Genomic DNA, 13,612 nt, shown 5'->3' with positions numbered 1-13,612 from the left:
CTACCATCACTTCCGCTAGGGCGTCGTCCACGTGACACGTCTATGCGTTGAAGTGGAACCTCTTCGTCAGCTGGTGCTCTTCTCACCGAGAAGACCCCCGGAGATGCTCGATCAGCGTTGTGCTTTCCTTCCTTCAACAGGGGCTGGAGCGAAGGCTGTCTCCCTCCACCCTGAAGGTCTACGTTGCCGCTATTGCCGCACACCATGACCTCATCGAAGGTAAGTCGGTGGGTAAGCACGACCTGGTTATCAGGTTCCTGAGAGGAGCGAGGAGACTAAATCCGCCTCGCCCTCCTCTCGTTCCCTCTTCGGACCTCTCAGTGGTTCTAACTGCCCTGAAGAGTGCTCCATTTGAGCCCCTGCAATCAATCGAGCTTAAATTCCTGTCTATGAAGACAGCGCTCCTGGTTGCACTGGCCTCCATCAAGAGGGTAGGGGACCTGCACGCATTCTCCATTGACGAAGCGTGCCTGGAGTTCGGGCCGGCTTACTCTCACGTGATCCTGAGACCCCGGCCTGGATACGTGCCCAAGGTTCCTACCACTCCCTTCCGGGACCAGGTGGTGAACCTGCAAGCGCTGCCCCTGGAGGAGGCAGACCCAGCCTTGCACTGCTCTGTCCAGTACGCGCTCTCCGCGCCTATGTAGACAGGACGCAGTGTTTCAGGACCTCAGACCAGCTCTTTGTCTGTTATGGTGGAAAGCTGAAGGGAAAGGCTCTCTCAAAGCAAAGGTTGTCTCACTGGATAGTGGACGCCATTGCTTTGGCATACCAGCAGCAAGGTCGACCGTGCCCCCTTGGTGTGACTGCCCACTCCACCCGGAGTTTGGCATCCTCTTGGGCTCTAGCGCATGGCGCCTCGCTAACAGACATCTGCAGAGCTGCAGGCTGGGCGACACCTAACACATTCGCCAGTTTCTATAATTCAGAGTGGAGCCAGTGTCCTCTCGTGTACTCGCTTCAACCAGCTAGTACCGGACCCGCTCAGGTGTCTTCGCTTGCTCGCCATTCCACTCCACGGACTGGATATGTGCGATATTCTCCTCAGGTGAGCTTCCCCGAAAGCCCTGAGCTCCTCCAGCACTCCTGACATCGGCGCCAGTGTCTATTGCCTGCGCGTCGGCTAGGTGCCTCCCGTGTGCATGGTCCCTCCTCTGAGCGACCCCCACATCTGTATTTCCACTGTAAGCCTCTTTGAGCATGTGTCTTTCCCTTGGCAAGCCAACTTGCCACCCCTGGGGTTGAAATATTCCAACTGCGGCTGGACACCCCAGTGTTCTCCATATGTCTCCTTCGGGTCATATGTGTATTCTCTAAGTCCCCCCCTCTGGGTTGGCAGTAATTGCATATTTCCCCTAAACTTTGGGATATGCTCCCCAGTGTACCTTGGTATTCCTGTGCTAAATAGGAGTCCTTCGTCCGTGCCAGTCTCACGACAGGGATCTCAGGTTTACGCAGGGCACTGGAAGACAGCTGAGAAGGTGGCGTGATTAGACTGGTAACCCCATTCGTCATCATCCGACGTAACTCGGAGTGACAACGAAAGGGAACGTCTCGGTTACGTATGTAACCCTCGTTCCTTGAGTAGGGAACGGAGACGTTACGTCTTCCTGCCACTTTCCGCTGTACCGCGGGGATCGCCTGAGCTCAGTCTTGGCTCCTCAGCGAAGAAACATATGTGACCGATCACGGAAAGTAGGGACACAAGTCGGTTTTGGGGCATTTTGAGTTATTCACAGATTCTGAAAGTGTAGTAATTGTAGTCTCAAAGCTTTCCAACGATGTGTAACACATGGAAATCTGATAATATTTGGAGAAGTTGTGGCCATTTTAAGGTAGGCACACAAAAAAGCTAAAAGGGGAGAAAACGGCCTCAAAAGATTGTGCAGTTCTCACCTCTCTCTGCTGCTGGGAGTGACAATAGGGCTCATTTACATCTCATTTAGATAAGCCATACCCCCTGTAAAGCTCCCCCTGTAAAGCTGTAAAGCACAGGGGGGAGCAAAAAGGTCAGGAAAATGTGCCATCAAAGAAAAAAAAAAGTTTGCAAACAGGTAATAAATAAATGTCTCTTAGCATCTACCGATAAAACTGTATAGGCAACTCTTATGTACACTGAATAAAAAAATAAGATAAACTCTAGAGAATGTTAAAATCAGAAACAGGATGTGCTATGTGATTTTATATATATATATATATATATATATATATATATATATATATATATATATATATATATATATATATGCTGGGCAGTAGCTAATTTTATGAAATATGTTGTGCTTTTACTTTTAAAAATGTTGGTAACGTTACAGTTAATCCTTACAAACATTGAAGATTTTGAATACAGAAGTTACATTTGTAATGTACATTGTAATTTTCATTTAGATGTGGTATTATTATTTGTGCAGTAGCTAAGATTAATTACTGCATAAATTAATTAAGATTATTAAGTAATAAATTCATTTTAAGACGGCATGGAATAGATTGTAGAATATGCTGTTAGCTATAATTTTGATGGTATAGTACCATGAGCCACAATTAAAGTCTTGTGACACTCATGGCAGGCGTTATTGTTGTTGTTGTCGAGTTTCTGCGCGCCGATTGCTTTGGGCTGGGCCTAGTCAAAGTCCAGGGCCGTTTTTTAGTCTTCGTCCGTCCCTACATACAGTATAGGAGTATGCATCAGAATAGATTTTATTGCCATTGTCAATGAAAGGTTTTACAGACTAGGAATTTTCTTCGGTGTACTCATGCAACATGAAACACAAACTTTTGCTAATGATAAAAAAATAAGCAATAAACTGGTTGATTGATATATTCTTTTTTTATTTTCCATAATCAAATCAATCAAACATTGTTTAGAGTGCTTTTCATACAAGAATGTAAAGCTAAATTCAGGTGGTTGGTTGATAAAGTGACATTGCAGGTGTTGTAAACAAGAAAAAAGGTCTTTGTGACACAGTCCAATGAAATTACATTCGCATCCTCTTCTGTGGACTCTCCTGTGTTGTGACCCTTGGCGCTGGGCATGTGATGTCTCTTGCCTCGTCAGCACAGAATGGCCTGATTTTTTCATATAGATAGGTCTGCCTGTCAATTTTCAGTCCAGGTGGGGCCAGGACAGGAAGACCGTCGACAGGGGGCAGATCTGCTCCGTCGCGCAGTAGCTGATATTCGACAGGTTGTGCATCACGGTGACTTTTTGCAAGCACCACACCTGGTCTCTTGGCTTCAAAGCTGTGACAGAAAAAGCACATAAGAAATTTTAAACATGGCAAAGTATTTCCCTATAAAAAACTGTCATGTGTATGTTGTTGCTATGTTATATTGTATGTACACAATGTGAAAGTTTCAATTACCTGAAGTGCTGATAACTCTTGATCTGTGGGAGTCTACGGAAGTGGCGAATCAGATGCTGCTGCCAGTCGAAGGTCTGGACTAAAACTTTGCCCTCTGCCGTTCCAACAAGCTGTGGGATATTGAGGCGACTCACAGGAGAGCTGTTTTCCACAACCTGATGACAAAAAAGAGAAGAGAGGAAGAAAAAAAAAGATCTTCAGTTAAATGTTTCATTGAAGCAGAACAGAAAACAGCACTGAAGTCATTAAAGCAAAGTAAAGTTAAAGTACCTCAGCGATGTCTGCCAAAGTGTTGACTCTTGTCTTCATGTAGGCTTGTTTGATGAGTCCAAAGCCACAGTCAGGGGAAAACTTGGTGTGGCCAGCAATAAGGAAGTGGATTTCAATTTTATCGTGAAGCTTGAGTCCAACCCGCCAGGCAAGGTACCAGAGCATGAAGTTGTTCTTGTTCTGCCCACTGCAGTTGTCACAATGAAGATCCACCTCTGTTTCTCCAACTCCAAAGTTGTCGAAGAAATGATGCATGTAGCTGATGACTTCATTGCTTCCCTTAGTAGATGACATGCCTTCATCAATCAGGTAATTCACCTGTTTCTGCAGCCCTTCACATCAAACACCAAATAGGCCACATTTCCGTGGGGTCAGGAAGTACATTGGTCCTGGCTGGAGAGGGTTTGAGGGAAAGTGTAACTGTAGGAGACAGAGGGAGAGAGGGAACTTGGATTCGATTAAATTAAATTTGCATCTATTCATAATTGTCTAATAAAGATAAAACTTACTATATTGATGCTATTCTGCATTTGCACTATTTATTCTCATGCACCAAATCGCCCTTTAAGGGACATTAATGAAGTAAAGTGAAGTAAATGTGTGTGAAATATAACCTGCTGAGCAAAATCAAAACTGTAATGGATCCTAATCTTCTTGCTTGCTGGTAGGGATGGTCCAAAAGACAGGTTAGAGCCAGAGCAAATCTTTCTGCAGGCAGCAGTCATGTCGTTGTACACAGCCCTCTCTTTCTGCACAAGGGAAAGATGATCTTGTTGCTTCTTTACTGCTTCAGACTTTCTATCATCTGGGAGGTTTGCACTTCGTATCAGCTGCTCGTTATTGCTTTGGCTCTGCCAGCAGAGATCTGTGCGTGGCCGGCAACTTTTGATGTGTGGGAGAAGTCGGTTCCACAGTGCTTTGAAGCTGGTTTTACAAACTGCACGCTCACCTGAAAAACAGATATTGCTTATGGTTAATTGTATTGTAATTGCTAATAGTGCTCCGCATTATTTCACTTTATAAGCACTCAATTTTAAATCAATGTTTACACATACCAAGCTCCTTAGCAGACTTCACGTAGAGACGCCACACTGAGGCCTTGGACACATGAGTTGGCAGCAACTTCACATGCCAATCCTTATGCCCAGGCTGTCGGCCAGGCAGCATGATGGCATTGTCTTCTGCATAGTTTTTTATGAAGTCCACAACTCTGTTGATATCCTCAGGGCTGATGAACCTGGCTGGTGGACGTGGCAGTGAGTACTTCTTCCTCAAACGTGGTCTTGCCCCATTCTCCTCATAGTGTTTGACTATATCAGCCAGGGTGTCTCTGCCAATGCTGAAAAAAGGGGGGAAAAAAGAAAAAACGTTTAACATCATGGTCTTGCTAACAGGCATCTTGTCACCTATATCAAAATGTATTGTACAAATTATAGGTACTTTTACTTTACTGAAGTAAAATACTTTTAATACTTTTAACTTTTACTTACTTTAGAGCTTGTATATTTACTTCCTGGTTTAGTCTTGTTTTAGCCCTGGTTCCCCTTCAGGGACTACCGCTGCGTGAAATCGCAGTGGGAACGCCCTCAGCGTGACGCGTCTGAAGCATGAATGAAATCAGTCAATGGAGAGAAAGAGTGTACGGCGAGTGACGTCATCGACCAGGAAGCTATAAATATCCCCTGAGTACACAATACGCCAGCTTTTAGTTACTTCAGCAGCTCTGTGTGTGTCTGAATCTGTCGATTGTGTTTATCTGTTTTGTCAGGAGTTTTCACTATATATATTTTATATAAAAAAACCAATATGAGCGAGCAGTATAAGAAGTGTGTTCCCCCCTGTACTCGGTACATCACGGGTGGGGATTCACACGAGCTAAGTGTGGCTTGTTTGGGAGTGCAGCAATGCCCAGTCGGCTCTCGAGGGAGTCGATTGTCAGCATTGCGAGCGTTTTCCCTTGAGAACTCTGCGCTCGCGGCGATCGCTCTTCGAGGAGAGTGATTTGCTGCGAGCTCCCCGAGGCTCGGGTCCCGCTTCTGTTGAGGCAGAGCGGCGGCGCTTGTCTTGGGGCTCGCAGATGGATCTCGCTGGCGACGTTGAGACGGGCTCCGCCCTATCTCAGCTATCTCCGACGAGATCTAGTGCCTCTCACCCGGCTCTGGAAGCACGCGCTGCGGCGGTTACTTCTGCCCGGGTGGAGGCACATGATGATGTTGAATTGAGATTTTCCAGTTCTGAGGAGCTGGATGTCGAAAGTTTATTATCAGAGAAAACTAGTTTATCACATTATACTGCAAATGAAGAAGGTTTGATGGATGTATTATCTCGGGCTGTTGAAAAGCTAAAAAAAAAAGCTAAAAAAAAAATAACAGTATCGAGTGGCCAGCTGATAGACAGGTTTCTAGAATTAAAAGCAATCTAGATGATAGATTTCTGTCTGCACGACCTCAACCTTCTAGCCGGTGCTTACCGTTCTTCCCAGATCTTCATGCTGAGGTTTCAAAGACCTGGGTTAGACCGGTTTCAAGCAGAATTTACACAAATCAGTCCAATGCTTATGGTAACATTGTTGGTGCTAAATCTGCTGGTTATGTGACGATACTGTAGGCGGAGGAGACGCTTGCGAGCTATCTCTCTCCTGCTTCATCGTCTTCACTTAAAGCACCGGCTCTTCCACCAAAAAAAAAATAAATAAATATATATATATACCTCTGTGCTGGTGGGGAAGGCTTACTCGGTGGCTCGGCAGGCGGCTGCATGTTTGCATACGATGACTTTTATGCAGGCTTTTCAGGCCGACCTGCTCAAAGGAAATCTGAGGGGGGTCCCCGCCGAGAGAGACTTGCGTTCACCTCCCTTAAGGGTGCCCTGTCTCTCCCGGCGCCCTCAGGGGCCCGTCCTACTAACCCTGCCGAAACAGGGCGTAGAAGGGTCTGGCGAGTGCTTTCCCGAGGGACGCTCGCCGCCTCTAAGGAGGGTTCTAGTGTGTTCAGACCAGTCGTTCCCTGCCGGTGCGCCGTTACAGGGCACTGTGTCTGTCACGCAGAATGTTCAACCAGAGCAAAGTCTTTCGTCGAGTTCGTCTTCAAAAAGAGCACAGCAGAAGCGGAGTGTCACGTCTCGTGCCCCCCTGCAGAGAAACTGGAGGGATGAGGCGGGGTGCTCTCCGGCGCGGCCTTCTCGGGGCAGGACTGATCTGAGGACAGTCATTGTCGCCAGAAAGGCCGCGTCGAAAAAGTCCTGACGGGCTGAACGTCAGGACTCTGAGGGTGGTCCCCATCGGGAAAAACTTGAGTTCACCGCACAAAAACACGGTGCCCTGTCTTTCTCGATGCCCTCAGGGGTCTGTTCTACTAACCCTGCCTATACAGGGCGTAGAGAGACTCGGCGAGCGATTTCCCGAGGGACGCTAGCCCCCTCCAAGGAGGGTTGTGGAGTGCTCAGACCAGCTGTTTCCTGCCAGTATGTTACAGGGCGCTGTGTCTGTCACTTGGGATGTTCATCCGGAGGCCAGCCTCGAGAGGCTGGTTCCCTTAGTAGAGTTCCTGTCGGAATGGGTCCCCCACCCGGCAGGGAGTTAGGATACTACTTCATCGAAAAAAAAAAAATCCTGACGTGCTGAACGTCAGGGTTCTGAGGGTGGTCCCTATTGTGAAAGACCTGAGTTCACTGCACAAGAACACGGTGCCCTGTCTTTTCCGATGCCCTCAGTGGTCTGCTCTTCTAACCCTGCCTTCACAGGGCGTAGAGAGACTCGGCGAGCGATTTCCCGAGGGACGCTCGCCCCCTCCGAGGAGGGTTGTGGAGTGCCCAGACCAGCTGTTCCCTGCCAGTACGTTACAGGGCGCTGTGTCTGTCACTGGGGATGTTCAAATCAGTTCCGAGGACTGGTTTGTCATGATAGATCTAAAGGACGTTTACTTCCATGTATCTATCCTCCCTCAACACAGGAAGTTCCTGAGATTCGCTTTCGGGGGCGAAGCGTACCAATATCGGGTTCTTCCGTTCGGCCTAGCACTGTCACCCCGAACATTCACGAAGTGTACGGATGCTGCTATAGCCCCGCTGAGGTTACAGGGCATCCGCTTTCTGTACTATATAGACGATTGCTTGATTCTAGCTCAATCGGAACAACAGGCGGTTCGGCACCGAGATGTCGTTCTTGCTCATATCAAGTGACTGGGGCTGAGGCTCAACGCCAAAAAGAGTGTTCTTTCTCCATTACAGAGAACCACTTTTCTAGGTGTAGTGTGGGATTCAACGACGATGCAGGCACGATTGTCACCTGCTCGTATTGCTTTGATTCTCGCTGCAGTAGATCAGGTCAAGCTAGGCCAGTCATCCACTGTAAAACAGTTCCAGAGACTGCTAGGTCTCATGGCAGCTGCGTCCAACGTGATACCTCTTGGCCTCTTGCACATGAGACTGTTACAGTGGTGGCTCAGGACCAAGGGATTCTCCCCGAGGGGAAATCCGCTTCGCATGATCGTGAGTTTGCGACGGTGTCATCACGCCCTGATAATGTGGAAAGATCCTTGGTTTCTGTCCCAAGGCCCTGTGTTAGGAGCTCCTTGTCGTTGCGTTATGCTAATGACAGATGCCTCTCTCACGGGTGGGCTCAGGGTCTGTGGGAGGACCATCATCGTCTGTGGCACTTAAACTACCTAGAGATGTTGGCGGTGTTTCAGGCTCTGAAACACTTCCTCCCAGACCTAAGGGGCCACCATGTTCTTGTCCAGACAGACAACACATCGGTGGTTTCTTATATCAACCATCAGGGGGGTTTGCGTTCTCGCCCGCTTTACAAACTGGCACGTCAGATCCTTCTATGGTCCCAGGGGAAAATTCTTTCTCTGAGAGCTTTTATCTCCCGGGGTATTTAAATCAGGGGGCAGACATCCTGTTAAGACAGGGGCCGAGGCCCGGGGAATGGAGTCTTCACCCCGAGGTGGTGGAACTCCTATGGAAACATTTCGGTCTCTCCGAGGTAGACCTATTTGCTTCTCGAGAAACATCACACTGCCCGCTGTGGTTCTCTCTCAGCCATCCAGCCCCGCTGGGGTTGGATGCGATGGTACATCCGTGGCCGAGGTCACGCTTGTACGCTTTTCCCCCGATCGCTCTGCTCCCAGGAGTTCTGGAGAGGGTTCGCCGGGACGGGCTCAGTCTCCTGCTAATAGCCCCGTTCTGGTCGGCCCGGGTATGGTTTGCGGACCTAGTGTCTCTCCTCAACGGCTCTCCCCTAGAGATACCGATCAGGAGAGATCTGCTCTCTCAGGCGAGTGGGTCGATCCTTCACCCCCGTCTAGAGCTATGGAGGCTGTGGGCTTGGCCTCTGAGGGGGCCCAGCTCATAGATTCTGGTCTCTCGGCTGAGGTCGTTGAGACCATCCTCCGATCCAGAGCTCCCTCCACGAGGAAGTTATATGCCGCGAGGTGGAGCTTTTCACCTCTTGGTGTGGAGAGCGCCAGCAGGACCCAGTTAACTGCCCGGTTGGTACAGTCCTGGATTTCCTGCAGGACCGTCTCTCCACAGGGTTATCCCACTCCACACTGAAGGTGTATGTGGCGGCCTTAGCTGCTTACCACACCCCTTCAAGTGGAGGTTCCCTCGGGAAACACCCGCTTATGTCTCGCTTCCTTCGTGTCACCTTGAGGCTGAGGCCTGCAGTTCGCACAAGGGTACCAGCTTGGGATCTGGCCGTCATCTTAGAAGGTCTCTCCCTTGCTCCTTTTGAGCCCATCGAGGAAGTTTCGGAAAAGTTTCTTACTCTAAAGACTATCCTTCTTCTCGCTATCTCATCTCTAAAAAGAATTGGAGATATTCAAGCACTTTCGGTGGCTCCCTCGTGCCTGGAATTTGCTCCTGGTTGGTTAAGGCCTTTCTCTTTCCGAGACCAGGTTATGTTCATAAGGTTCCAACTGTTTCAGTTAGACCTATAGTTCTGCAGGTTTTCTGTCCTCCGCCTTTTCTGACGTCAGACCAGGAGAAAATTAATTTGCTGTGCCCAGTTTGGGTTTTGATGCTTACGTCCACAGAGCTGCCCTGTGGAGGAGATCAGAACAACTGTTCGTCTGTTTGGGTCACCTAAGAAAGGGTGTCCTGCATCTAGAAAAAGGATGAGCAAGTGGGTGGTCGAGGCCATCCCACTTGCTTATGGTTCGGCCCATCAGCCTTCACCTTTGGCTGTAAGGGCTCATTCCACCCGGAGTATGGCTGCTTCTACAGCTCTTCTTTCAGGAGCTTCTCTTCAGGACGTTTGTGATGCGGCAGGCTGGTCCTCACCGCACACTTTCGTTAGATTTTATTCCCTCGATCTTAGCTCCACTCCCGGGGCTCAGGTTCTCTCGTCGGTTTGTGTCTCCTAATGACACACGATGGGGATTTGGTCGTATGGGGATGTGGGTATTGCGTTCCCACTGCGATTTCACGCAGCGGTAGTCCCTGAAGGGGAACGTCCCGGGTTACGTATGTAACCCTAGTTCCCCGAAGGGACGGACGCTGCGTGTCCTGCCATACTCTCGGCATCCCCTTGGGTCGCTGCTTCAGTAACTTTTAAGCTGGCGTATTGTGTACTCAGGGGATATTTATAGCTTCCTGGTCGATGACGTCACTCGCCGTACGCTCTTTCTCTCCATTGATTGATTTCATTCATGCTTCAGACGCGTCACGCTGAGGGCGTTCCCACTGCGATTTCACGCAGCGTCCGTCCCTTCGGGGAACTAGGGTTACATACGTAACCCGGGACGTTTAGACCTCAGTTAGTGGTTAGACCTGGTTCGAGTCAAAGGATTAAAAAAATCCTGTACATTAAACTCTTCATAAATACTTTTACTTTTGACTTTTAACGCACATTTTACGGCTACGTATACTTTATACTTTTACTTAAGTAGGAATTTAATCTGATACATTTACGATTACGTTAGTAAATTCTTGGTAAGAATATTAAGTAGTACTTCCTCCACCACTGGCTAAAATTTTTAGCATCACAATCAATTCAAGAATGCTAACAGGCAGGTTTACCTGGGCTAAGACAAGTCATTAACACCAGTCAATTCAAGCAATTGAAGCATTATTCAAATTATTAGCAGAAGCTCACATTACCATCTTAAAGGTCATTATAGTAATGGGGGTTTTGGCAAGTGATATGATGCTAACCATTAGCAGCTAACGTTACAATTAAAACGAAGGTCCTGAGCTAGCTAAAAACTTTGATGTTTATGGAAACTCACCCCATAAGAAACAGAAAAGTATTCTTGCAGATCTCGTTGCCTCCAATGAAATAAGTCGTTCGGGCACACTTTCTCTTTGTCGGGGTCTTCTTTGTGGATGTAACCATCTCCGAAGTTTGCACTGTGCGTCTGTTTGCCTCTAAATGTCCAATAATTCGCATGTCCTGCCACTCTTTTTCCGCAGCTAAAGAATCCAGCCGTATGTTGTACATAATGTCTGGAAAAGCTTCTGACTACAAGACTGTCTCCCATGCAGAGAGTTCTCTTTTCTCCTCGTGTAACATTTACAGTCAAAGTTACGGATTTTCCCCATTTCTCTATCTATATCCCCATCAAATGTTACTATCGATATAGCCTCTGATATCTTACGGTCCAACTCGTCTGACGCCAGTCCGATACATTCTTCCTCGTCTTCATCTTCGCTCAGTTGTAGATTAGAGATATTATTCTCTAAGGCCAAGAACGATATTATTCTTATCATGCCACTTTCATCGTCGCTCAGATCGTCTTCAGAATCAGTGAACGCTTGTTCATAAGCATCCGGCATAATTAAGTAGCCACGCTGTTGGGGGGCGGGGGCAAAAGCGCCGGCGGCGCTATATATATATATATATATATATATATATATATGTGGCAGTTCGCTCTCTGAAGCGCAATACAATACCAATTATGGCACAAAGATAGACTACGCCACCCCGGAAAATGGGCCTTGGACCCACTTGTACATCAAGTGCAAAGCACACAGATACGCAGTGGCTGAGTCAGATAACAGACAACGAGAAAATGTTTCATATCATTTATTAAATACAGGTACGAAGAATACAAAATTGAATAATAAAACACATTAGAATGAATACATCAACCATAGCACATACCCACGATTAAACACTTCAGAATTGGGGGTTCGACTCGCCTGCCCAGCAAACACTGCAACTATTCGTGCTCTTACCACACAACACCAAATCACCCTCCTTGAACACTGCAGATCGATAAGCAAACCACCACCACCACACAAGAGGACGTTAGCGCTGAGCTGGCACCCCAATTCTGAATGAAGAAAAAGAGAACGATATGAGACATAGGCAACCATACACACACACACTTTTCACGTAGTACTCCGCTAGTCGAACCCTTATCACATGTGAACAGATTAAATCAATTGAGTATACAAAGAGTAAAAGCAACCACTCACTGGCTGACGCTCATTGATAGCTTTGCAACACTGCGTTGCCCAGCGATTACACTCTCCTGGACGTAGTCTCAGGTCGGATTATAGAAGCACTTGAAGAACATTCAAAACATACAAAAACAGTTTTACAAGCATAAACACTTTAAAATGACATTGTTTCTGCTAAAAGAGCAAGTAGAAATGACAACACATATCTGTTCGCCGCTGTACTCCACTCAAAGAGATCAACACTGAAGTTACGAAATTTTGGAATGCATCACCACGGCCGTGAACGCACTATTGTTCAGGCTGTCTCAGGACTCCTTGTCAAGGGAAATAGAATATTAGTCAAGTGATCACAACTAGTACGCCGTTCCAGTAATAGGCACTGAGAAATGGTCGAGGAGTTGCTTGCAAAGGGAGACACAATCCAAACGGTCCAGCAAAGGGTCGTCGCCACACCTAACTGTACCCACGACGCCCATTTACTTCCACCAAGCCTGCTGCAACACCTCCCCCGTATCACTATCAAAACTATAACACAAGACGTTTATAAATTATGAATTTATGATCTCGCTACCTGACATTGAAATAAGCATGACTTACCGATCGATGGGAAATCGCACCGCCCAGTGCACTCAATAGCAGAGGTGGGAGTAAGTCACACATGTGCAAGTCACAAGCAAGTCTCAAGTCTTAACCTTCGAGTCTCAAGCAAGTCCAAGTAATTTTTTTATAAAGTCAAGTCAAGTCAAGTCAAGTCACTGCCTTATGTCAAGCAAGTCAAGTCAAGTCGTAGCTTGGGTCACAAGTCACTGGCAAGTCGTACAAACGTTTGACGATTTCACTGAATTTATATATTAAAATAATTTAAAACTACAGAAGTTGTGGACTATGGTTTTATTTGCAACTTTATTTTTTTTAATATATGCATTTCCACATATAGCTGAGTGGTTACTACAATAAAAATCTAAATGTAACTGAAATTAGGCCAACATTAAAGCATGAAAAAATAAATATGCCTCAAACATTGCAGAAGACCATTAAAAGGTATTAAACAATTCAAAATTCAAGTATAATTCCTATGCGACCAAAGGCATTCTTCAAACTGGCATCCCCTTAATACAAGTTATATATTTTTAATTATGAAGTTAAAACCGCCAATAGGTGGCGCCAAATTACCGTATTAATGTACGAGTCATAGAAGCATTCGTTTAACTTATGTTCAAAACGGCAGATTTGTTCTGGAACTAAGCAACTAGGTCACTGAATCACAAACACGCATAACTACACTACATAGTCCCCTTTCTCGGATTCATCCTCCATTGCCCGGGGTGCTGATAATTCAGCCCGATCCCCGAGGGACTCTGTTCGTATCGGATTACCTTGAATACGGGGTTTTAAGGACGTCCGGTGCACCTGACGGAGCTTACCAAGGTCATGTACTGGTGACACAGTATACACTGACCCGCCATCTTGTGCAGCCCGAACTACCTGGTATACCGTCGAGCTCCATAGGTCCTGGATCTTATGCCGTCCCAAGACGCATGGTCTCGGAGATAGACCAATTGGCCCTCGAT

This window comes from Siphateles boraxobius, unplaced genomic scaffold (assembly GCF_051911475.1).
Source record: "Siphateles boraxobius isolate OS27281-9 unplaced genomic scaffold, OSU_SipBor_1 20, whole genome shotgun sequence".
Classification (NCBI taxonomy): Eukaryota; Metazoa; Chordata; class Actinopteri; order Cypriniformes; family Leuciscidae; genus Siphateles; species Siphateles boraxobius.
This window is presented reverse-complemented; position numbering follows the sequence as displayed.